General features: G+C 38.3%; 1 protein-coding gene across 1 annotated transcript in view; it reads left to right on the top strand.

Moving 5' to 3' along the window:
* Positions 1-677: 677 nt before the first annotated feature.
* Positions 678-27,497, top strand: part of LOC148976928 (uncharacterized) — a 189,449-nt gene continuing 162,629 nt past the window's right edge. Inside the window, exons 1-2 of the mRNA XM_089117456.1 lie at positions 678-791; positions 2,365-2,551. The gene's annotated coding sequence lies outside the window, so the exon portion shown is untranslated. The remainder of the gene's footprint in view (positions 792-2,364; positions 2,552-27,497) is intronic.

Below are 27,497 nucleotides of genomic sequence, written 5' to 3'. Positions count from 1 at the left end.
TCTGCTATACGGGCACCAAAAAAGTACAGTATTTAGGATACTCAGTCATGATTTTGAATTATATAATAATTATATCAAATCTATTATGATGATAAATTATCTAAAACTTTTTTTTTACTTTTTTACAAAAAAAGTTGCATTTACTTGTTATAAGTAAATAATTCATATTATATAAAAAAAATGATAGGCTACATGATGACAAAATTGACGTCCAAAACCTAGTTGCTATGGTTACCAACTTTTTATCGAACACTTTTCCATAGCTATTTAGAAAAATAACCCATTGTTTAAACTTGGGAATTATGGCTGGAAATATCCATTATAAGTGTGTTTAGTGTACTGCAGTTTACTGCAAACAGGCCTATTTAAAAAAAATAAAATAAAATAAAGTCATAACCAGTCATTGTTTTTCAATTTTTGAAAAACACAAAACAGATCTTTAGGCTACCTCAAATTATTAAAAGCCCATAAATGGCACAAATCCTTGGAAAACACAATTGAATTGTAGAAACAAATGTGTTCATCCGTTGCATGTTTGTATCGTGGAGAGCAAAACAATCACTTATTTACGCATTTATCGAGCACCCACGAATAGCTATTCTAGTAAGTTACTCTCTTTGTTGTTATTTAGTTGTATGTAGAGGGCGGGACTCGAACTGAAATGAACAAGGCGCGGCCAAGAACCCCTTCACACGTGTAGACAAAGGGACCCATCAACACAACCCAAATATGCATTCGAAAAGTTTTTTCCGTGAACGGGACTTCACGCCAAGACCTCGCAAAACGCTCAGGTGAGTTATTTGCATGCTCCCATCGAGGTTGTGTCGCGCTCAAATTGCATTTCGTTTATGAATTTTATCTTGAAAAGTTATCCAAGAGTTGGTGCGTCAGCTCGCAAAGTTGAACACAAAGCAAGAGGAGCGTTCCTTTGTTCAACGGGGCGCTTTGAAGGGCGACTCTAGATGCTCAAACTATAAACGAAGATGAAATATGAAGAAATTGGAAGGCAAAAACGAGAGGATGAATTTCGGAGAAAAAAGGGTTGAGAGTTATTTTCCATTTTTGGCTCAAGTGGGACTAAGGATGACGCAGGAAGACAAAGCTGTCAAAAGTTGATTGGCGAAGGAAGTTGACCGAAAATTACGCATGCAATGTATTTCACTATTGATATTAAATGACAAACGAGTTTAGTTACAAGTAGAGCGATATGCATTGATCTCTTTGATCGGTAAGATAATATAGTAGTTAATCGCGAAGTAGACATGGCCAATTATAAGCGCATGATACCTACTGATGAATTCTGCACTACTTGTGTTTTTAATGTTTCTTAGATTAAATCAATTGCCATTAATTCAATGCTATTTGGTGCAATTTGCGATCGTGTTTGAACGTGATTTTGATGCCACGAAATGCTCAGATTGTGTGAACGAGCAACAGGTACAATGAACAGTCGCTCTCAGTCCTTTGTTACAGAACTTAGAAAGGCACGATGGAGTTTCTTTGTTCTGCAGCTTCCAAAGAATATGAGGAAACTTAACGCAAATGATCTATTTAATCTTCATTGCTTAAGTGTCTGATATTGCAACGAATGGTAAAACGTTTGAAAAAAGTAAGAATACACTGCTGAAACAAAATTGTTTCAATAACTTCAATAACATACCCATCAGTCCTGATTAATATATATATATATATATATATATATATATATATATATATATATATATATATATATATATATATATATATATATATATTATTTAACCTTCACCCCATATGTTTAAAAAGTGCGCCATGCAGAACAAGTCATGAAAGTATTTCAGAAGTGGTTATTTGACTTTTTATATCGATTTTTATTTTTCATTTGTATGTTTTATATTTAATATGCTTGTATGTTTAATTTGTTCAGTAACTCTGGAGACCAAAAGGAGTTAACTTTTGAAAAAGTAATATCTTTGTTTTATTCTCCATATTTGCTCTTACAATCCAATGCAATCAACATTTGTGCAGAAGGTTCATTTAAAACGCACAACAGGCGTGACAAACATAGAAACATAAATACATGCCTAGCCAAAGTTGAAGCTAAAACGTTTTAGGAAACTAACAATTTAAATGTAGTTTAATTTACCTTAAATTGTTTAAATCTGAGTTTTCAAATCAACTTTTCCATCACGATTTTTTGTTTTGCTATATGTGAAAACTGCAAATGGCCTACCTGCATTCGAAGACTCAAAGGGCCTAAACTATTTTTAATACTGGACATGTTTATTGTTTTTATCTGTGCCTGAAGCAAAAAAAAAAAATAACAGTTGGATAAATTTCTTCTTTGAACCTATTTTTTTTTTTTTTGTGGTTTTTATCTTATAGGCCACTCTGCATATGCATCAGAACAACGAGTAGGCCTACTGGATAACTTCTTCCAACGGACGACCATTTAAGGATTTATTTAATTATTTATTTCCTGTGGAATATTGCTTTCCTCCTGGATTAATACTGGAATATTCATAATGAGAACGATAACTTTCCACATCTTGACAGAACGCACGAAATTAAGGTAAGCTACCCTATGTTTGAAAGGTAGTTCTTAAACCTTTATAACTAAACAAAACATATAAGAGTATGATTCCTTGCTGCTTCAAATAGTAGAGAGGTAGAAATATGTATTTGAAATGTCCATAAATGAGCATTGCTCAACAGAATAATGCTTTTTAAAATCACCAAATGAAGCTATTATAACGTTTTAGCACATTGTGTCACTGGTTTAATGCAGACAGTCAGGTACCTGTACACATTAGGCTCGCGCATGACCGGCAGAATGCAACTTTTTCCTCAACGCAATTGCGCAGGGGTTAGTGATGAGGTCATTCAGGACTGTGTCTGTCAATCACACATGATCGAAAGCATCAGGCACTGTGGAGGAGAGCTTCAGTTCTATCTAAGGCTACATAATAGCGCAACAGTGTTTTTTCAGCACGTGTGGAGCTGGACAGCGTCTTTGCGACTCGCTGGATTTCAGCATCCACGGGCAAAACATTTAGAGCCGCATTGCAGCCATTTCTTTCATCAAATGAGTAATCCCATCATCTTCCCCTGACTCTTTACCACGAGTCGAGGATTGAGTGAGCTCAGACTGCGTCGAGACCAGCCAAGCATCTCGCCCTACGGCGGCTCTCCACTATGATGTCATTAGTCTCCGTATGATGTCATTTGCAGCCAATCAAACGCGAGCGGGAATCTCACGAGCCAATTAAACGCGAGGTGAGAAAAGCGCCCCCGCCCACCGCACGTTTTTTTCCATGTTGGAGGTCGCAGCTCTGAAATGAAGTAATGCAGAGGAAAGCAGACAAAAGTACACTGTTGTGACACAAGCTTCGTATTAAAACAGAGAGTATTATGCATGCTAGTCTGCAGGTTAAAATGAGATAGTTAATAGTTGCATTGGAGATGAAATGAGATTTAGAAAAAAGGCTTTATTAATTATATGATCATCCTATGAAGACATACAGTACAAACAAGTTCTCAGTTTCATTCACTCTGCACATATAACATGTAGGCTACATAAAGGAAATGTTGCATTGCAAAGACAGCCACCAGCAACATTCACTCTTTTCTTCTGTAGAAAATAGCAGGTGGTGCTGGTTTGATAGTGACTGTTCTCTAACCTGGTCCTTTTCATTCACATTATTCAATAAGCAGCAATGAAAAGAGAGAGCCTGATGTCACTCCTTCGGGTCCTACAGTCTGCGGTCTAGGCGTAAAAAGTCTCTTCTGCATATCAATGTGCTTTGAAAAAGCTCCACATTTAGACTAGCATTACCAATTGTCCTGACAGCGTACCTTCTAGGTTCTCACAGGCTGTGAAATGAAGTGGAGTAGCAGGCTTAGTTTTAGCTCTCCGTGCCTGTCGCCCAGAGATAAGTGAACATGTTCTGTCTGAGCACTAAGATGTATCCAAATGCATTATTTCTCGTTGCCTTCACACTAGTTAAATGCTCATATTAAATTGTGGTATTCTGATTATTCTATCAGCATGCTTCTTGCATTTTTTTTTTGTTATTGTGAAAGTTAAAACGGAAATAGAAGAAGAAGAAAAAAACACTGCAGCCCTAGAAATACCTTACGCTATGCATTGGCAGTCAAGTAAAATTTTATTCTCATCTGTCTGTCTTTGAGATTAGACTCGGTTTAACAGTGTGATTCATTCGGCTTTGCTGACAGCTGGCAGTCTAGGGTTGAACAGGGCCATTACTGCTGAGTCCTTATAAAAAAAATAAAAACATTTAAAAAAACATAATTGCCTGTTATAGTTGCGGAAACTGTAAAAAAAGTGCTATTCATGAAATTATTTTCAACATCTGTAAATGCAAGGTCAGATGTGTGCTATATGGTACACGTGACATCAATGTGAAGACAAGTGCTGTGTTTGTGATTTGTGGATCATGCTGATGTAATGTGATGAACCTGGAGCTTCTCCTGCAGCATCTGTGGAGATTCAGGAGTCCAGTGTTTCTCAAGCCTGTCCACTTTTCTGCTAATGACAATCAGACCTGATTAGGGCTGAAGGGACAGGGTTGAGAACCATTGTTTTTAGATCAAAGCATTGGGAATATCGCATTACTTCTATTTCAGTGGTGTAATGCAAATGAGCACAAAGCCTTAAGCCGCACTGCTCTCATGATGAAAGCACAGATGGTATTACATTGCTATTTGTGCACATAGACACACAAAAAAAAATTCTCAAATAGGGAATCAGTCTGTCCGCAAATTGTGAAATGTCCTTCATCGTCATGCCTCTGTGCGGTTGGCATCAGCATGTGGCTGCGTTCACAATCCTTCATCCGTCTTTGGCAGAGAGCGCATGCAAAGTGTTTTTCTGTTAGTCTTTCACAACGTTTTATCTGTGCTGAGAGTTCAGGAGCCGAATGAGGACAGAAACAGGAGAGACAGAGGAGGAGACAGGCAGAGTCAAGCGTGTCTGTTCTGTCAGCGGTTCATCTGACGGTCACTCCTCCTAGTTTGCAAGTATTGGGAATTTAACTCAAATGAGTCATTCTGACATTCTATGGGAATAAAACATCCTGACCTCAATGTGACCAACCCAAGTGAAACAGACGTCAGCAAATAATGTCATTCAAAAGGCTAAAGCAGGTGCTTATAATCTTAATTCGCCCCAAAATTTTCACTCAGACATCATTTACTACCCCTGACAGCATTTCAAAACTTCTGTGAAACACAAAATTCTGTGAAACACAAAATGAATATTTTTTTTGAAAGTTAAAGGAGTAGTTCACTTTAAAAAAAACACACACACACACACACACACAAAAAAAACCCTTTTGCTGATAATTCACTCACCCCCCTGTCATCCAAGATGTCGATGTCTTTCTTTCTTCAGTCGAAAAGAAATTAAGGTTTTTGATGAAAACATATAATGAACTTCATTGGGAACCAAATGGTTCAAGGTCCAAAAGAGAGTTTCAGTAGAGCTTCAAAGGGCTTTAAACGACACCAGACCATGAATAAGGGTCTTATCTAGCAAAACGATTGGTTATTTAAAAAATAAATAAAAAAGTTTAAGTTTTCAGCACAAATGCTCGCCTTGCTCTGTTCTGTGATAAGTGTTAGTGACTCTCCTGTTCAAACTCGTTCATCAAAATGAACAAATCTTTTTTCGAGTCATGACTCGAATGGTCCTAGATAAGACAAAAATATTTATTGTCTGGTGTCGTTTAAAGCCCTTTGAAGCTGCACTGAAACTCTCATTTGGACCTTGAAACTGTTTGGTTCCCAATGAAGTCCATTACATGGAGAAAATCCTAGAATGTTTTCATCAAAAAACTTAATTTCTTATTGACTGAACAAAGAAAGACGTGGACATCTTGGATGACATGGGGGTGAGTAAATTATCAGCAAAAGTTTTTTTTTTTTTTAAAGTGAACTACTCCTTTAATGGTACCCAAATGTTCAGACAGGCATTATAAATCTATACAAATAAGTGAATTTTTCAGTAAAATGTGATGATAAAGCAGGCTAAATGGATTAGACATTACTCCTACCTCGACTGAAATGAATTGAACTTCTGAATTGAGACATTGCAAAAGTACTTTTATCAAAATGATAAAAAAAAAAAACACAGACTGTGAATCAGAAGTGTGTTCAAATGCTTCTTTCAGTTATTTCCTCATTTCAAAGCAAAGACAAGTAAAACATTTAAGTGATTTTATTACTATAAACTGTCCAAACAAGGGAGGACTGGCCTTTAAAGTTTATCTGGAACTTAAAAAGTCATCATCATGCTAACCCTGTGGTATTTGCTTTTTCTTTCTTGCTTGCATATATTCACAAAGTAAAATCCATCCATCCACGTTATGCTTGCCTCAGGTCGGCAAATCCCCAGGAATGACTCTGTTGCTGTGGAATGTGAGTCAGGAAGCGTCTCTCCGTCAGCTGGTAGACTAAAAGCACTGCTCTGGGATGCTCAAAATCGCTTAACTTTGCTGGTCATGGTTGTTTGCTGTGGAGACTTTCTGTGTTGTAAAAGCTGATCTGAGCAGACATGAGATGGCAAACAGACAGTGAACTGTGCTCTTCTCTCAGCTCTTCATGAACTCAAAACATAAAATATTATGCCTAATAAGGCATCCATCAATCGCAACGGTCCCTTAGAAATCAAACTGAAAACCTGGAATTTAAAAGTCACCTAGAGCTATTAGATAAATAAAAAAGAAAAGCAAACAGTAACAGTCAAACGTGTACTTTAATTACAATGTAAAATCATTTTTATTGCATGAATACATGAATATATGAATATAAATAAAAAGATGAAAAGAGCTGGAATCTAATTAACTACAAATGTTTGTGTTTATCATAGTGTAAGGCATTTGTATGTGTATTAAATGTGTCTAGAATTTAAAATGAAGACATGTGGCTTCATTGATGTCCAGATTTAGACACACACATAATGTGTGTATTTGCTGTACATCAGCATGTGTCATCAAAAGGTTTTTAAATAACTAATTTCAGAGTAATACCAACTAATTACAGCATGAAAACTGTAGAACTGGGAATGTTCTCAGAAGTTCTGGCATGGTTCTTTAAAAGTTATCAACAATTGTTCTTCCGGTAATGTTAACGTTCAACGTGATCTCTTTAATAACATTATCAAAACGTTAGCACAAACATTTTATTCGTACATCCCGTTTTTCTGAAACATTATTTAGACGTTATGTTAGTCTAATGTTCATTAGTTAACATTAGTTAGCATGAAACAAAAATGAACTCCACTTATTCAGCTTTTATTAGTCTTCGTATAAAATGTTAATTCGAACATTTACTAATATGTTATTAAAATCTTAACATTAGTTAATGCACTGTGAAATACAGTAACAAACACATTGCTCATTGTTAGTTCATGTTAGTTAATATATTAACTAATGTTAACTAATGAACCTTATTGTAAAGTGTTACCTGTTTTTGTTACCTGAACCATGGATCAGAGAACATTCAAAAGCAACATTCCCACACTGTAACAAAAAAATGTTGGTTTAACTGGTTAAAAAAGTAAGTAACCTGTTTGCCTTAAAATTTTAAGTTCATTGAAATGGAAAACGTGAGTTAATACAAGGAAGGAGAATGATTTAATCATCAGAAACTCAAAATTATATGTTATCTGAACTAAATAAATTTAAGTTGATTTGAGAAATGAAAAAAATGTTGTGATTACTAATCATGAAAATATTTTTTTACAGTGCAGAATACTTGCAAAATGATCAAATATGTAAAAAAAAAACACTAAAACAAAAACACTAAAATATTTTTCGAATGCACATTCAGAAATACAAAACTTAATGGGATCATTAGCAAAACACATGTTATTAGCTGGGTAACTGAGCTCTGCTCACTCTGAGCATTCTTCAACCAACATCATGATTTGCATCCTGGGATGAGTGGGGAGCACTTTATTTCTGAACTTATACATAATAAATGTATAATAATTAGTAATATTAATGTATAATAACTTAACGTTTTATGCAGACATAACTGATATTGTCTACAAAGTTAAATTATTTAAGCAGAAGCCTTTAGATCAAAAGCTTTTAAAGCTCAGTCAAGCGTGTTGAAATGACTGAGAGTGTATGCAGTATAGCGTGGGTTTAAGCTCTTCTCTGGTCTCACTAGATGGACTGCATGCCCAGTTAAACTCAATTCCCCAAGCTTGGGCTTTTTGAAGTCCAAATGCTCTCATCACATGCACAGTTACCTCAGTCCGCGCTTGAGCTCTGGACGGTCGCCGTCATGACCTTTGCCAGTCTGCAGACATCGAGGGGTCAAAGGTTACTAGGACAGTATCTCACCAGAGATTCAAACACATGTGTTACTGCTTTCCAGTCTGTCTATCCAGTCTCACGTTTGACAAATTAAGGTCATTGGTGTCACGTTCACCTTCAAGCAGGGCGATACTAATGATGTTAGTCAGTACTTGTCACACCACTTCAGTTAGTCCACTTAAATGCATCCACAATGCAAGAGATTCAATTATAGTGCTTATTTCAGCTTTTGGCCTTTTGTTATTTGATGCTGCCAAACTGGGTGAACCTGAAGTATATTTAGGGCCCAAGCCCTGAAAGGGCGAAGGCCCTATTGTTTTCCTTGGGATTATTTTTCTTTACTATTATTATTAGGGCCCAAGCCCTGAAAGGGCGAAGGCCCTATTGTTTTCCTAAGAATTATTAGGGCCCAAGCCCTGAAAGGGCGAAGGCCCTATTGTTTTCCTTGGGATTATTTTTCTTTACTATTATTATTATTATAATAATTATTATTTTACTACCTTTTGGGCACTTTTGGGGCCCTTAACGTGCTCGAAAACTCTTGAAACTTTGCACACGGGTCAGAACCCGCGGCCATCAGAGCCGGGCTGAAGATGGTACCCGGGCGTGGCAGGGCAGCTCGTCAGCGCCCCCTGGAACGGGGTCCGAACACTTGGTCCATAACTCAAACACGCTTGTATGTAATAATATGAAACTCGGTACACACGTTGATCTCATCGTTTCATCTATACCTCGCGCTCTTACTTTTTACCCCAGCCCAACAGGAATTTGGCTATTGAGGTTTGTTTGTAAAACGCTCGCAATGGAATGTCAAATACTCCTCCTAGAGCTTTGATCCACATTCGACGAAACTCGGTCAGCGTGAAGTCAAGACATTGAGGATGAAAGTTTGCGAGGGGATTTTTTATATCTCGAACGGTTTGTCCGTGGCGAGGAAACGAAATCATGGCGAGAAACGTGAAACAGGAAGTGTGTTATAACTTCAGCATACATTAACTGATCTTGATGAAACTTCAGCAGTGTGTTCGCTGTAAGAGGACGATCACATGGATGTGACTATTGTGAGTCAAAGTTATAGCGCCACCAACTGGCAGCAGGAAGTGTGTCACTTTCAAAATGCTTAGATATCACCCTTTTATTTTTACCCGATTTGCTTCAAACTTCATATGTATAATGTAAACATACGGCAGATGTAGACCTGTGAATGGATTCTTGATATCTTTGAAACTGTTGCCGTGGCGACGCATCAAACTTTACCCTTCTTTTAGGATGCTTTTAGGATGCTTTTGAGACCCTTAGCATGCTTCAAATTGCATGAAACTCGACAGACACATCACATTTATTAGCCAGTAGACATGTGCAAAGTTGCAGAAACGGGCGTGGTGAGGGCTCAGTAGCGCCACCTTTTGACAAAAGTGGGGTGGTTAGTTTTAACTAGAGTTACAAAAATTGGTATGTATATTGTACTCCTCGAGCCGGACAACTTTTTAATTGACACTTATTAGCTAGGACCCACAGAAACTCAGATATTTTTGTTTGAATATGGCCACTCTGAGCCTTTGGCTGGCTGGCTGGCTGTCTGTGTGTGTGTGTGTGTGTGCAGGGGGAGGGGGCTTAACCATTTCACTGCTGTGTGTATGACCTGCATAAAGAAAATACATTTCTCAAGCCTGGTATTTTTTAAATAAGTTTTTATTTTTATTTTTTATAAGTAAAGGCATATAACTAGTTTAATTGTAGTGAATTGACAATAGTTTTATATAATTAGTTTATTAATCAGATTAACTTGGTCAATAAACTTGGTCTGAAAATTTGGTCCATAAATTAAACACACTTGCATGTAATAATATGAAACTTGGTACACATATAGATCTCATCGTTTCATATATACTTCACACTCTTATTTTTTACCCCAGCCCAACAGGAAGTTGGCTATTTAGGGTTGTGTTTAAAACACATGCAATGTAATTTAAATTATTGCTCCTAGAGCACTGAACCAAATTCGACGAAACTCGATCAGCGTGAAGTCAAGACATTAAGGATGAAAAAGTGCCACGGGATTTTTGATATCTCGAACGGTTTGGCCGTGGCGAGGAAACGAAATTATGGCGAGAAACATGGAACAGGATGTGTGTTATAACTTCAGCATACATTAACTGATCTTGATGAAACTTCAGCAGTGTTTTCGCTGTAAGAGACCGATCACATGGATGTGACTATTGTGAGTCAAAGTTATAGCGCCACCAACTGGCAGCAGGAAGTGTGTCACTTTCAAAATGCCGTGGCAACGAAACAAACTTTAACATTATTTTTTGATGCTTTTGGGACTCTTAGCTTGCTTGAAATTGCTTGAAACTCAACAGATACATCACATTTATTAGCCAATAGACATGTGCAACTATGGCAAAAGATTAAAGTAATGTCAAAAAAGTAAACACTAAAAGCCTCATATCTTCTAAAAATGTAATTATACATCATTTGTTTCTAAATTAAATTATACAAATATTATAACTTGGTCTTGCTCAATCTGAGCCTGCTGTCTTTGCCTGTCTGTGTATGTGTGTGTGTTTGTAGGGGGAGGGGTATTAACCATTTCACTCCTGTGTGTATGGCCTGCATAAAAAATAAATGCCTTAAGCCTGGTATTTTTTTAAATAAGTTTTTTATTTTTTTATAAGTAAAGGCATATAACCAGTTTAATTGTAGTGCATTAATAGTTTTATATAATTAGTTTATTAATTAAATTAACTTGGTCCATAAACTTGATCTGAAAATTTGGTCCATAAATCAAACACACTTGCATGTAATAATATGACTTGAGTGTTAATCACATCATGTTTTCAGTTTGAATATAAAATATATAAATTATGTAAAAAAAAATAAAGTTGATCCAGCTGGAGCGCAGGCTGAGAATAGCGCTGTCATGACTGGATCAGAGATCATCAGTCATGCCTTCTCATACCTTACGCGCACACCACGCCCACTTACATCAGATCACATCAACATGTCAGCCGGAGGGATAACGAGGGTCGTCGTCGCTTTTGGATTCAAGAATTTCTTACAACAAGATGGCAAAAGAACAGCGCTTTGCAAGACATGCAACGTTAAGATCGACAGTCAGATGACAACCTCCAATTTCGTCCGTCATTTGAAGAGCCATATTCTGCCCAGTAAGTGCTTGTCAATTTGTTAATGTTATCTGGTTAGCTCGTTCGTAGTTAGCTAGCTAATGTAAGTTAAAGGAGAACTCCGGCGCAAAATTACACATTGTTACCTAGTCAACCGTTATCTGAGATTTGTTTTCATGACTGCCGAATGTAAATAGTTTTATCTATAAAAACAGTTTAGCCTATAAGTGACGTCCGACATTCTGCATATTGTGTTATTTTGTTAAGCCCCACTAAAGGCATAAAAAACTGTAAAGCACAATCAAGTTTTCACACTATATTCCAAGACTTCTAAAGTCATTCAATAGCTTAATGTGTGGTAAAATTAATATTTTAGTCTCTAAGTTAAAGTTAACGGAAAGTCATCTCGCCTCAGTCATTCTCCATGCATCAGCATTAGCGCGTCGCGTTCGGTTGCGACAGTAACACGACGACACTCTCTTCAAGATCAATGTTCCCAATATTATACTTTCTTTGTAGATAAGGCATAAAGGTCTATGATTTGCATAAAATGACTATCTTGCTGGAGTGGAGTTTATTGCCCTTTAGAATACACTAAGCATTAGTGCTGCACGATTAATTATATCGCAGTCGTAATAGCGATCTCAAACCTATGCAATTATATAACGCAAAATGCCGCGATTTTAAATGAAATAAACAAAGTAGGGCTATTAGCGCAGCATCTCTTCTTTTTTGTCATCCTTTGACTAGTGTTACAAGATCCCCCTCTTATTGGTTCAAATGCCTTTTCGCATTTTGCACGACAAGAAGTGAAAAGCTGCCTGTGAGTGCCCTAGATTAGAATAGATGAGACTCGCATAATGCGCATGCACTGACCGTGTGCCAGCCCAGAATAAACAGTTCTCTTTCGAGCTTGAACGAACAATAGCACACACAATTATGCCAAAATGTGAGAGTTGTGAGTTGTGCTATGAGGCGCGTGTGAGATCCGCGTCTCGGCAACGGGTGCTCTTAAAGGGCCAGCAGCGAATAAAGCGTTCTTTCAGTAAAGTTAAAAGAACAAAGGGAAATTAGAAAATTACTCACTGATCTTGAGTAAAGAACTTTTGTAGCTTTAATAAGGATTATTATATATATAATTTATGATTCACGCAGCGCAGACTGTTTGATAACTTTATTCAATTTCTGTACCTGTTAAGACAGGAAGGGCACAGGTAAATATGTTTTTTATTATGGGTTTATGTGGGGATTGTTTGAAGTTCACTTAATTTAAAAGCTGTTATATATTTTTTTTAAGCCTAATAATTTTTTAAAAAGTTGATGGCTTTCAATTGATGGAATCACTGTAATGTTGGTTTGGTTGATGGTTTATTGATCATTATAGGTGTTATCAATCATTTATTGTTGTTGTTGTTTTTAGTTTGAGTTGAGAAATAAACATTAATCTGTGTGTGCATTTTACTTTAGAACCAAGCAAGTTGGACTCATGAAACCATTTTATTATATCGGAGTCGCAAATCGCAATTGCAATATTGGCTCAATAATGGCAATATGACATTTTCCCAAATCGTGCAGCCCTACTAAGCATAGATTATAGATACCATCCCTTCGCTATGTTCTTTTCAATGTGAAGCGTTGCGTGCTGTGACTTGGTGTTGCTTCAAGTGCATCGTTCTGCACACGGGATGCGCATGATTGCTTATAATACTTTGGGGAGACAAGGGGGCGTGGCCTAAGGGAATATCACTCGTGATGTTAAGTGATGTTACCCCGCCATCGCTGATACAACCTTTAGCAGTCATGTTTTTGCTTCTTGAGAGAGAGAGAAAGTGTGTGTGTGTGTGTGTGTGTGTGTGTGAGCAGTGGCGGTTCTAGGCGGGGGCCTTGCGACAACAAGCTTGGACCCCCTTGTGGCCCCCCTAAATGTGGAGTCAGTGTGAAATATTTTTTTTATAGTGTGTCACGCATTGAGCATGACAGTCACTCGTTTCAGTCTTTTGTCTCACACTCCCGTCACACATTGTATTTCTCATGCGGAAAAACTTAATAATATATTTAATATACGCAATTTCTCTGGCCGCGCCGCTCTCACGTGAGAATCAAGCGCGTCTCGCCTGGAGTTCAGCAGTCGACCCTGCTACGCATCAGCCAATCAAAAAAAGAGAAGTGCTACTTAATAGCCAATCAGAAAAGGGCACTATTGTATCTGGGTAAAATTTAACGCAACAACCAATGAAAAAAAGCATATCCTGGAATTGTTCATATGATTCTGTTACAACATCTTCCGAAAGTTTCTTCACCCGTCCCACAGATGAAACTAATCACTGGAGCTCCGAACATCACTTGGAGCACGGAGTAAGTCATGATCTCCTGTTTTAATGTTACAACAAATTCACAACTTGTTTGACAAAAACTATGACAACTTGACTGATGTAAGATGAATCTTTCCCGTAGCGTAAGCTAGCTTACGCAATGCTCGTTCCCTCATCTAGAGAGAACCGAGGTTACGTTAGGTAATCGATTCGTTTCCCATTTAATTAGTATCAGTCTGTAACTTAGACAACAGTTTTACAGCCTGTTCACTGACAACACCTGCTCAGAACAAGTAGTCTAGGCCTAGTCATCTTATTACACGAATCACGATGACTGACATATTGTCACATTATAAACATCTCTCTCTCCAAATAGGCTTAATAATTTTATTAGCACTAGATAAATTAAAGTGTATTGCATAGTCGATATTATAGGTCACTTTTAAAATCATGTCATATTTTATAATTATATCCTGGCCAAGGATGCATTAATTATTGCTTCTGTCTTTCAAAGATGTCAGGAAAAAAACAATTATAAAAAAGCTCATTCACCCTGAGAGGAAAGCCCCCTAAAAAGGCCAGTTTAGAGGATAATTTGCTGATCTTTTTGCAAAAAAAAAAAAAAAAAACCCACAAAAATCGTAGATTAATTTGTAAAAATTATATATATATATATATATATATATATATATATATATATATATATACATACTGTATATTCAATGTAAAAAAATAAAATGGAAATTCAAATACAGACTGATATATGTAATGCAAATGTAAAAATATAATGCAAATGCAAATTGTTGGATAATTATAAACATGGTATTTTGCTTATTTATGCATTCAGTGCAGTGCAGAAAATGATAAGGTCTAAATGTAACTGGCCCCTCTAACAGTACAACTGGCCCCAGCTTGGCCCCCCCAGTTGAAATGGTCTAGAACCGCCACTGTGTGTGTGTGTGAGAGAGAGAGAGAGAGAGAGAGAGAGAGAGAGAGAGGAGAAATGTAACAAAGTTTAATATTGTTTGTAAACTGTGTTTGAGAGAGAGGAAGGTGTTCAGAGAGTCTGTAGGATGTTAAGCTGTTATTTGTTTTATGGACTCAATGTTGAAAATTTAAAACATTTCAAACACACTGTTGGCAGAAGTGAAAAATAAATAATTTTATGAAGTTACAATTTAGTTTGATTCCATGGTGTATTTTACTGAACATGAGTATTTACAATGCAAATTATTGTAATTTACTGGCAAATACTTATCTTGTCTTTTCATTTTATTAAGATCAGATTCTGCATGTAAAATTAAAATAATAAGGTGACTTGACTTGCACTTGACTTAACCTACTACAAGACTTGACTTGACTTGACATAGCCTGTGACTTGACTTGACTTGCCCCCCCCCAAAAAAATACTTGGGACTTACTTGAGACTTGACGGTTAAGACTTGAGACTTACTTGAGACTTGCGTGACCTGCGCCCATCTCTGCTCTAAGTTTTAAGACAGTTCAAATGGAAGTTGGGAATTATGTGTTGTTTGAATAAATCTCCTAGGAGAAATACATCAAATTACAACGCATGTGTTTACCAATCACCACCATACTCGGTGTGCATGAAGTCAAGACATTGAGGATGCTCAATTCCGGACGGATTTTTGATATCTCGAACGGTTTGGCCGTGGCGAGGAAAATAATTTTATGACTAAAAAAGGACACATAAAATGTGTTAACTTTGCTCGTTTTACCTACAGTTACAAAACATGCCACGTATATTGTTCTTGTCAAGCCGATCAACTTTCTAATTAACAGTAAGAAGCTCAGACCAAAAGAAAGTCAGATATTGCAGTTTGGATGTGTATCTTGTCTCTATCAGTGTCTGTATGGGGAAGAGGGAGGGGGGGGGGGGTTGCTGGTGTCTGCGTTTATGTGTGTGTGTGTGTGGCTGACTGTAGATTTTTTCTGCAAGTCCTTATCTTTTTGCATAACAATTTTGTATTTTTTTAAATGACAAAATATGCATATAACCCTAATCTTTTAAATGTATAGTTTGCTTTAAATAAAAGTAAGATAAATTGGTAAACTACAAATTGGTAATTGAAGCTGAATGAATTTAAAATTAATGTGCTATATTTCAATACATTTGCTTTCCTTAATATTGTAAAACACTAACCTCATTTATATGTGTGTGTGTGTGTGTGTTTGTATGTATATATATTTTGCAAAGCCCTCACTGATGCAAGCTCTTCTGCACACTTCTCTTCGACAGTCAATGCGGAGGTTAAGTTTTTGCACGTCGTGCAGAATAACCCTCTTTATATATATATATATATATATATATATATACTTAAAAAAGCGGGGGTTAAGTTTTTGCACGTCGTGCAGAATAACACTAAAGGCACCATATATATACTTAAAAGTGGGGTTGTTAGTTTTATCTACAGTTACAAAAATCGGTATATACATTGTACTCCTCAAGCCGTACAACTTTCTAATACATAGTCATTAGCTCAGACCAAGAGGAAGTCAGATATTTTGGTCTGAATATGGTGAGCCTCTCTCTGAGCCTACGTCCCTGTATGGCAAGCCCTTTTAACATTTAAAAGCTAAGTTTGCCTGTCCGGAATTAACATTGTAGATATCAACAAAGTCTTTCTGTCTAGTCGTTACACTTTGGATAGTTTGTATTATCATTTAAGATATCTGTAACATAATTGTGACTAGTCGAAATGACAGAGTATGGCAAGCCGTTTTAACATTTAATCATGAAAGGGCCAAAGCCTTCGGCACCGCCACCCGGGTGCCTTTAGGTAACTAAAGGAACCGGGGTTGCGGTGCCTCCGGCTTGGGCCCGCCATCGCTGCTCGCAGCTATATTTTTTCTTTAGTATTATTATTTTACTACCTTTTTGGCACTTTTGGAGCCCTTAACATGCTCAAAAACTCTTGAAACTTTGCACACGGGTCAGAACCCGCGGCCATCAGAGCCGGGCTGAAGCTGGTACCTGGGCGTGGCAGGGGGGCTCGTCAGCGCCCCCTGGAACGGGGTCCGAACACTCGGTCCATAACTCAAACACGCTTGCATGTAATAATATGAAACTCGGTACACATGTTGATCTCATCGTTTCATCTATACCTCGCGCTCTTACTTTTTACCCCAGCCCAACAGGAAGTCGGCTATTGAGGTTTGTTTGTAAAACGCTCGCAATGGTATTTGAAATACTCCTCCTAGAGCTTTGATCCAAATTCGACGAAACTCGGTCAGCGTGAAGTCAAGACATTGAGGATGAAAGTTTGCGAGGGGATTTTTGATATCTCGAACGGTTTGTCCGTGGCGAGGAAATGAAATCATGGCGAGAAACGTGAAACAGGAAGTGTGTTAAAACTTCAGCATACATTAACTGATCTTGATGAAACTTCAGCAGTGTGTTCGCTGTAAGAGGACGATCACATGGATGTGACTATTGTGAGTCAAAGTTATAGCGCCACCAACTGGCAGCAGGAAGTGTGTCACTTTCAAAATGCTTTGAAATCACCCTTTTATTTTTACCCGATTTGCTTCAAACTTCATCTGTATAATGTAAACATAGGGCAGATGTAGACCTGTGAATGGATTCTTGATATCTTTGAAAACTGTTGCCGTGGCGACGCATCAAACTTTACCATTCTTTTAGGATGCTTTTGAGACCCTTAGCATGCTTTAAATTGCATGAAACTCGACAGACACATCACATTTATTAGCCAGTAGACATGTGCAAAGTTGCAGAAACGGGCGTGGTGAGGGCTCAGTAGCGCCACCTTTTGACAAAAGTGGGGTTGTTAGTTTTATCTACAGTTACAAAAATCGGTATGTATATTGTACTCCTCGAGCCGGACAACTTTCTAATTGACACTCATTAGCTAGGACCCACAGAAAGTCAGATATGTTTGTTTGAATGTAGAGAAAATCTCAGAATTTTGCCAGTGTCTCAGTGTCCCTCTGTGTGAGTGAGAGGAGGGGCGCCTGTCAGGTTAATTTTAACCCTTTATTTGCTGTGTGCGACTTCTCTGGCATTTTCGGGGGCCTTAACATCCTCGAAAACTCTTGAAACTTTGCACACGGGTCAGAACCCATGGCCATCAGGGCCGGGCTGAAGCTGGTAACTGGGCGTGGCAGGGCGGCTCGACAGCGCCCCCTGGACTGGGATTTGAACATTTGACCATAAATCAAACACACTTGCATGAATTAATATGAAACTCGGTACAATTATAGATCACATCAGGCCAAACAACTTTCGTGCTCTAAGTTTTATGACAGTTCAAATGGAAGTTATTTATGAATTATGAATTATGGGTTGTTTGAATAATTGTCCTAGGAGAAATACATCAAATCACAATGCATGTGTTTACCAATCACAACCAAACTCGGTGTGCATGAAGTCAAGACATTGAGGATGCTCAATTCCGGACGGATTTTTGATATCTCGAACGGTCTGGCCGTGGCGAGGAAATGAATTTTATGACTAAAAAAGGACACATAAAGTGTGTTATAACTTTGCTCAATTTACCTACAGTTACAAAACTTACCACGTATATTGTTCTCGTCAAGCCGATCAACTTTCCAATTTAAAGTCATTCGCTCTGAGCAACAGAAAGTCAGATATTGTAGTTTGAATGGATTTATTTCCCCTGCGATTCTCTCTCTCTCTCTCTCTCTCTCTCTCTCTCTCTCTCTGTGTGTGTGTCTGTGTGGGGAGGGGAGGGCTGTTGTCTGTGTTTATGTGTGTGTGTGTGGCTGGCTGTGATTTTTCCTACAAGTCCTTGTCTCTAAGTCCTTGTCTTTTTGCATAACAATTTGCTTAACAATATTTTTAAATGACAAAATAGGCATATAACCCCCATCTTTTAAATGTATAGTTTGCTTTAAATAAAAGTAAGATTGTATTTGTAATTGAAGTTGAATGAATTTAAAATTCATGTGCTATATTTCAATATATTTGTTTTCCTTAAGATTTTAAAACACTAACTTCATTCTTATCTGAATTACAAATATTTGTTTCTGTATAAAATAATACTCTGACTAAAAACACATTTGATGTTTTTTTTTGGTATTTTTATTTACATGTATTTATGTGTGTGTGTGTGTGTGTGTGTGTGTGTGTGTATAAAGTGCAGGGTTTTTTTTAGATAAAGTAGAATTTCTATAACTATGTGTTGAACTAATAAATCACTCTTGTGTGTTAAACACAATCTACTTAATACAGACAACTTCATTATAAAGATAAATAACAAATCCAAAAAATATATGATTATAATCTATGACAAAAAAAGCCATTACAAACTATATTAATGGAAAATACACATTGCTCTTTGTATTGTTGTAAAATATTCATGAAAAACAAGATGACAAAAATCAAAAAGATAAATTATTTTAGATATAGCCATGTTTTAAATGTATAGCAGAGATGTTAATTGAGGCAGCAACATACAAACTTTCTAGAACAACATGGACCTGGATAGCTGGTTTTTATGGAGGACAGTGAAGAGGAAGAGGGTGCAAATCAAACAGCTCATTCTCAGACTACACAGCAAACAGCTTAAGTTTTTAGTGCTTTGTTTGAGGTTTTTAGTGCTCTGTCCTATCTATTATCAACATATAATAGATGGAACAGAACAAGAAAGGCAATTAATAATCTGTCATTGCGTCACTGCATTATGATATGAAAGGCTCAGTACAGTGTGGCACAAAACGCTTATGCGCATCCAGAGTGGAGAATGATGCGCTTAAAGCCACATGTAGTTACAGCGCACAGCGCATCGAGTCCGCATTGATGCAAGCTCTACAATACACTTCTTTTTGATAGTCAAAGCGGGGGTTACGTTTTTACACGTCGTACAGAATAAACCTAAAGGCACCAAGGTGGCGGTGCCACCGGCTTTATATTAAATATAAATATAGCTGTGAGCAGCGATAAAGGGCCAAAGCCGGCGGTACCACCATCCCGGTGCCTTTGGGTAACTAAAGGCATCAGGGTTGCGGTGCCACCGGCTTGGGCCCGCAATCGCTGCTCGCAGCTATATTTATTATAATAATTATTATTTTACTACCTTTTGGGCACTTTTGGGGCCCTTAACGTGCTCGAAAACTCTTGAAACTTTGCACACGGGTCAGAACCCGCGGCCATCAGAGCTGGGCTGAAGCTGGTACCCGGGCGTGGTAGGGCGGCTCGTCAGCGCCCCCTGGAACGGGGTCCGAACACTTGGTCCATAACTCAAACACGCTTGTATGTAATAATATGAAACTCGGTACACATGTTGATCTCATCGTTTCATCTATACCTCGCGCTCTTACTTTTTACCCCAGCCCAACAGGAAGTCGGCTATTGAGGTTTGTTTGTAAAACGCTCGCAATGGAATGTCATATACTCCTCCTAGAGCTTTGATCCAAATTCGACGAAACTCGGTCAGCGTGAAGTCAAGACATTGAGGATGAAAGTTTGCGAGGGGATTTTTGATATCTCGAACGGTTTGTCCGTGGCGAGGAAACGAAATCATGGCGAGAAACGTGAAACAGGAAGTGTGTTATAACTTCAGCATACATTAACTGATCTTGATGAAACTTCAGCAGTGTGTTCGCTGTAAGAGGACGATCACATGGATGTGACTATTGTGAGCCAAAGTTATAGCGCCACCAACTGGCAGCAGGAAGTGTGTCACTTTCAAAATGCTTTGATATCACCCTTTAATTTTTACCTGATTTGCTTCAAACTTCATATGTATAATGTAAACATACGGCAGATGTAGACCTGTGAATGGATTCTTGATATCTTTGAAACTGTTGCCGTGGCGACGCATCAAACTTTACCCTTCTTTTAGGATGCTTTTAGGATGCTTTTGAGACCCTTAGCATGCTTCAAAATGCATGAAACTCGACAGACACATCACATTTATTAGCCAGTAGACATGTGCAAAGTTTCAGAAACGGGCGTGGTGAGGGCTCAGTAGCGCCACCTTTTGACAAAAGTGGGGTTGTTAGTTTTATCTACAGTTACAAAAATCGGTATGTATATTGTACTCCTCGAGCCGGACAACTTTCTAATTGACACTCATTAGCTAGGACCCACAGAAAGTCAGATATGTTTGTTTGAATGTAGAGAAAATCTCAGAATTTTGCCAGTGTCTCAGTGTCCCTCTGTGTGAGTGAGAGGAGTGGCGCCTGTCAGGTTAATTTTAACCCTTTATTTGCTGTGTGCGACTTCTCTGGCATTTTCGGGGGCCTTAACATCCTCGAAAACTCTTGAAACTTTGCACACGGGTCAGAACCCATGGCCATCAGGGCCGGGCTGAAGCTGGTAACCGGGCGTGGCAGGGCGGCTCGACAGCGCCCCCTGGACTGGGATTCGAACATTTGTCCATAAATCAAACACACTTGCATGAATTAATATGAAACTCGGTACAATTATAGATCACATCAGGCCAAACTACTTTCGTGCTCTAAGTTTTATGACAGTTCAAATGGAAGTTATTTATGAATTATGAATTATGGGTTGTTTGAATAATTGTCCTAGGAGAAATACATCAAATCACAATGCATGTGTTTACCAATCACAACCAAACTCGGTGTGCATGAAGTCAAGACATTGAGGATGCTCAATTCCGGACGGATTTTTGATATCTCGAACGGTCTGGCCGTGGCGAGGAAATGAATTTTATGACTAAAAAAGGACACATAAAGTGTGTTATAACTTTGCTCAATTTACCTACAGTTACAAAACTTACCACGTATATTGTTCTCGTCAAGCCGATCAACTTTCCAATTTAAAGTCATTCGCTCTGAGCAACAGAAAGTCAGATATTGTAGTTTGAATGGATTTATTTCCCCTGCGATTCTCTCTCTCTCTCTCTCTCTCTCTCTGTGTGTGTGTGGGGGGGTGTGTGTCTGTGTGGGGAGGGGAGGGCTGTTGTCTGTGTTTATGTATGTGTGTGTGGCTGGCTGTGATTTTTCCTACAAGACCTTGTCTCTAAGTCCTTGTCTTTTTGCATAACAATTTTGCATAACAATATTTTTAAATGACAAAATAGGCATAACCCCCATCTTTTAAATGTATAGTTTGCTTTAAATAAAAGTAAGATTGTATTTGTAATTGAAGTTGAATGAATTTAAAATTCATGTGCTATATTTCAATATATTTGTTTTCCTTAAGATTTTAAAACACTAACTTCATTCTTATCTGAATTACAAATATTTGTTTCTGTATAAAATAATACTCTGACTAAAAACACATTTGATGTTTTTTTTTTGGTATTTTTATTTACATGTATTTATGTGTGTGTGTGTGTATAAAGTGCAGGTTTTTTTTTAGATAAAGTAGAATTTCTATAACTATGTGTTGAACTAATAAATCACTCTTGTGTGTGTTAAACACAATCTACTTAATACAGACAACTTCATTATAAAGATAAATAACAAATCCAAAAAATATATGATTATAATCTATGACAAAAAAGCCATTACAAACTATATTAATGGAAAATACACATTGCTCTTTGTATTGTTGTAAAATATTCATGAAAAACAAGATAACAAAAATCAAAAAGATACATTATTTTAGATATAGCCATGTTTTAAATGTATAGCAGAGATGTTAATTGAGGCAGCAACATACAAACTTTCTAGAACAACATGGACCTGGATAGCTGGTTTTTATGGAGGACAGTGAAGAGGAAGAGGGTGCAAATCAAACAGCTCATTCTCAGACTACTCAGCAAACAGCTTAAGTTTTTAGTGCTTTGTTTGAGGTTTTTAGTGCTCTGTCCTATCTATTATCAACATATAATAGATGGAACAGAACAAGAAAGGCAATTAATAATCTGTCATTGCGTCACTGCATTATGATATGAAAGGCTCAGTACAGTGTGGCACAAAACGCTTATGCGCATCCCGAGTGGAGAATGATGCGCTTAAAGCCACATGGAGTTACAGCGCACAGCGCATCGAGTCCGCATTGATGCAAGCTCTACAATACACTTCTTTTTGATAGTCAAAGCTGGGGTTACGTTTTTACACGTCGTACAGAATAACCCTAAAGGCACCAAGGTGGCGGTGCCACCGGCTTTATATTAAATATAAATATAGCTGTGAGCAGCGATAAAGGGCCAAAGCCGGCGGTACCACCATCCCGGTGCCTTTGGGTAACTAAAGGCATCGGGGTTGCGGTGCCACCGGCTTGGGCCCGCAATCGCTGCTCGCAGCTATATTTCGTTTTGGGTTTTGCAGGTCACTTGTCATTTACATCATCACATTTTGCCCAGATTTGCCTTAGTCAAACAGGCATCTCCAAAGAACCTCGTCTAGCTCAGCAACAAAATGAAATACAAATGCCTGAATACAACAACATTATAGTAATGTTTAGTCTGTCTACATTTGTTTTGTGCTCCAAAACTGAATGTAATGTCGGAATGCTTAGCATTTCAAGAACTTGTCAGACTTTAATGTCAGCTATATTATCTAGCAAGCCTTTATTGTAAAAAAACGGCAGTCGGGCCTTTTGGGAGGCTTTTCGGCCATGCTTGACACATACAATCACGATATCCAGCTGGGGCTTAGCTGCACAAGGACTGAAGGTTTGTCATTTGGCCAAATGAGCCATGGACTTCACAGTCCAAACCACGCCAAAACAATGTGTTAACACACTCGATGCACTGCCAGGGATGACCTGGCGAGTTCTGACTGAATTAGCTGTTTTTAAAAACAATGCACAAAATCTCAAAATTTTGTCTAGAGGCATTTTTTTTATTTATTTTTGCACAACTGAAAACAGCTTAATTTCCTGCTTGAGGATCCTCCATGACTGTAAAGAGGATTCAGATGTTTGTGGACTGTGTTAAGGACGTCTGGAATATCTGAATGCTTGAGCACATCCTGCATGTTCACCAATGGTGCTTACCGTGTGGAATAAACTGGCAATAGTGTAATGACAAAATCTGTTGGTAACCCTTTTAATATGAATACACACATTTAATATTAATGATAACAATTCTTCTTCTCCTTAACAATAAATGGTAACACTTTACAATAAGGTGCATTAGTTAACATTAGTTAATGTATTAAACATGAACTAACCATGAGCAATATATTTGTTACTGTATTTGTTAATGTTAGTTAATACAAATAAAGCTGTTCAATGATTATGTTAGTTCACCATGTATTAACAAGATTTTAATAAAGTATTAGTAAATGTTGAAATTAAAATTATCAAAGATTAATAAATGCTACAGGTCATTATTAGTTCATGTTAACTAATGCGGTCAACTAATGTTAACTAATGAACCTTATTGTAAAGAGTTACCCAATTAATACAGCCCATTCTCACTCCCAAGGCGTCACCTAACTGACGCCTTGGGAAGCATTTGACCATGCTTCAATATCTGACGCTTTAGGCGCCCTTTAGCGTCAGTTAGATAACACCCTAGGATCGCGTGTACCCTACCCCCACCCCATACCTAAACCTAACCGCGTCCTCTATCTGACACTTTCCTTTAGCATCAGTTGGATGACGCCGTAGGATCGCGTCATGTAAGTGACGCTAAAGGGCGCCTAAAACGTCAAATATTGAAGCATGGTCAAAGGTGACGCCTTGGGGTGAGAATGTGTTGATTAATACAATACATTACATGATATAATACATGTTTCTTTTTTTGTAGTGCTAAATTTGAACTATGAATGAAAGGTCTCTTTTACTGCTTTTTGTAATATATCATCACTTTAAAAATGACATGCATTTAAATTTCATCTTTTAATGGCAAGTTTTGATAACTGGATACAGCTTTAAACTTTGATTATTTATTCATATGCAACTTCTGAGCATTCATCAGATGAAATGCCCCTCTGAATATCTCAGATGAAAAGGTTACTTTGTGCTTTTGTATCTTGTACTATTGTATCTGACAGTGTTGTAGTCGAGACCACCTCACTCGAGTCCGAGTCGACACCGAGACCAGAGAGAGTCGAGTCCGAGTCAAGACCGAGTCCATAGAGAGTCGAGTCCGAGTCGAGTACGAGACCAGAGACGGTCGAGTCCGAGTCGAGACCGAGACCAGTGTGGGTTGATTACCTAATTTACTTTTATTTACTTAGAGAAATCCTTTTTTTTTTTTTTACTGAATTTACTTAGAGTTTAAAAAATATGATCAGTTTAGGGTAAAAAGGCCACATAGTAGGTGGTGTTAAAAGTAATTTTATTACAATTTGTCATGCGCAGTTGTGCACTAGAAAATCACCAATCACTGGGCGTGTCAATCAATTCAAAGAAATATTTTATTAACATACATTAATAATCATGAAAAATATTTTTAATTGAACTCGAGTGGACTCGGGAATAATTCCGAGTCCTAAAAAAAAAAATGTTCGAGTACGAGTCAATTCCGAGTCCAACTGGACACGAGTCCATGACAAGACCAAGACCATTAAAATATGGTCTCGAGACCGAGTCCGAGACGAGTCCGAGTCTCGAGTACTACAATACTGGTATCTGAACTTGTACAAATTGAAACAAAAATGAACCAAGGATCAGAATTCGAATCTCTGTCTCTTGTCATGGATCTGTGCCTGAAAGAAAACATCCCATTTCTTTCAAGAATGATCCGAGCCCCATGTTTTTCCCAGATCCCCATTCCTCATCTCAGTGGGACCCGCTTCCTCTGGCGCGAGAGCTCGGCTAATGTATGTGCATCGTGCCCGGAGGGCTAATTCACCGCCTTATCTGTCTCTCTGTAAAAACAGTCAATGATGCATCCGACAACAAAACCAATGAGCTGTTCCCGAGCACTGGAAGGCAGAACAGCCACTGTCAGCAATAAGCGCAATAATTAAATGTGATAAATTATACATGGAAAAGGAGTGGCACTAAGTGACACGTGCAGCAAGAGCCATTGTGCTCGAGAGGTTGACGAGCCAAGAACCGGCACACGCTTATGCCATTTGAATCGTTTCATTTGACCCTGCGAATGACAGGGATGTAGAACGTGGGGAGGCAGAATGAGGATATTGGCATTAGCAGGTTAAAGGAGGGGGCCTTGTTACGAGGAGGAAGCACTTCGGGAGTGAGGTGATTACCTCATGACATTTTTACAGGCCTGCATGGCGAGGGCAGGAGTCACAGGAGGCTGGTGGTCCACTCCTTAGAGGGGAAGATGGCACCCTCTGGCCCCTGACGGGTTTTCACTATCTACTGAGAGCCACATTACTGACCTGGCCAAGCAGAAGGATGAGCGAGTCGTCTCTGCCCCCGGTGGCCAACATCGGTCATGCACGAGGAGTGTTGCATGAATCCCTGCGCGGTTACCTCATTCACGGAAAGGTCACTGAAGTACAGCAGGAGAACAGCGTTCTGTTTCTCCAATAGACATATGAAGCATCTGCCTCAGTAAAAGAAAAAAAAGACATTTACCGTGAGACCTCAACTGAGTGATCCAATTAAAGGGGGCATTTTATTTGTATGACAAATTCAGAGGGCATTATGTAGACATAAGGAGAAAGAAAATAATGCATACATAATAGAAATGATATGATGTTATTGATTTCCATTCTCATCCCAAGGCGTCACCTTTGACCATGCTTCAATATTTGACGTTTTAGGCGCCCTTTAGTATCAGTTACATGACGCGATCTTAAAGGCTAAAGGAAAGCGTCAGTTAGATGACGCGGGTAGGTTTAGGTCTGGGGTAGGGGTAGGGTTACACGCGATCCTAGGGCATCATCTAACTGACGCTAAAGGGCGCCTAAAGCGTCAGATATTGAAGCATGATCATTTGCTTCCCAAGCATCAGCGTCAGTTAGGTGACACCTTGGGGGTGAGAATGTGTTGCGATTTCACATGGGCTTAAACCATTTGACATAAGGTTTCGGTCTTTTCATTTAACGCAGAGGACAGGAGTGAATGCAATCAAAGCTCTCCATTCCAAATATAATAAAAATGCTATAATGACGGTGAACATGAAAACATCTCAGGAGTTTACATCTGCAGGCCATTGAGAATAAGACTGATGAAGTCAACTGATCATTTAACCCTCATCCATCCCTCAGGTCAGTTTGACCCGAAAATCATTTTGTAATTTTTTTTTTTTTTTTTTGTAATTGAGTGTTCATCAGAGGGGTCCAAGACCCTAGGACTTTTGTCAAACTTAAACCACAAATACACCTTTTTATGGATTCGAGGAGTTTTGTGGGTGAAATTTAAAATAATAACAAATTCTTCCCTCGTGGGTCAATTTGACCCCATTGAAATAAATGGAATGCAAGGAATGCTTCAGTACACATTATTTTTTTTTTGCATTTTTAGGTTTTTATAACTAAAAATGCTAAAACTGTGTTTTGTTTTCTTGTCTGACAGCCCATTCTCACCCCCAAGGCGTCACTTAACTGACGCCTTGGGAAGCATTTGGACATGCTTCAATATCTGACGCTTTAGGCGCCCTTTAGCGTCAGTTAGATGACGCCCTAGGATCGCGTGTACCCTACCCCCACCCCATACCTAAACCTAACCGCGTCCTCTAACAGACGCTTTCCTTTAGCGTCAGTTAGATGACACCGTAGGATCGCGTCATGTAAGTGACGCTAAAGGGCGCCTAAAACGTCAAATATTGAAGCATGGTCAAAGGTGACGCCTTAGGGTGAGAATGCGTTGTGTCTGAATGCATCTGAAGAAAAACTGAATTTAGGACCCTGCGGAACTGCTCATTTGCTCTAAATAGAGCAATAAGGGC

Source organism: Pimephales promelas, chromosome 12 (genome assembly GCF_988280905.1).
Source record: "Pimephales promelas chromosome 12, fPimPro1.hap1.1, whole genome shotgun sequence".
In the NCBI taxonomy this organism is placed as follows: Eukaryota; Metazoa; Chordata; class Actinopteri; order Cypriniformes; family Leuciscidae; genus Pimephales; species Pimephales promelas.
This window is presented reverse-complemented; position numbering and strand designations above follow the sequence as displayed.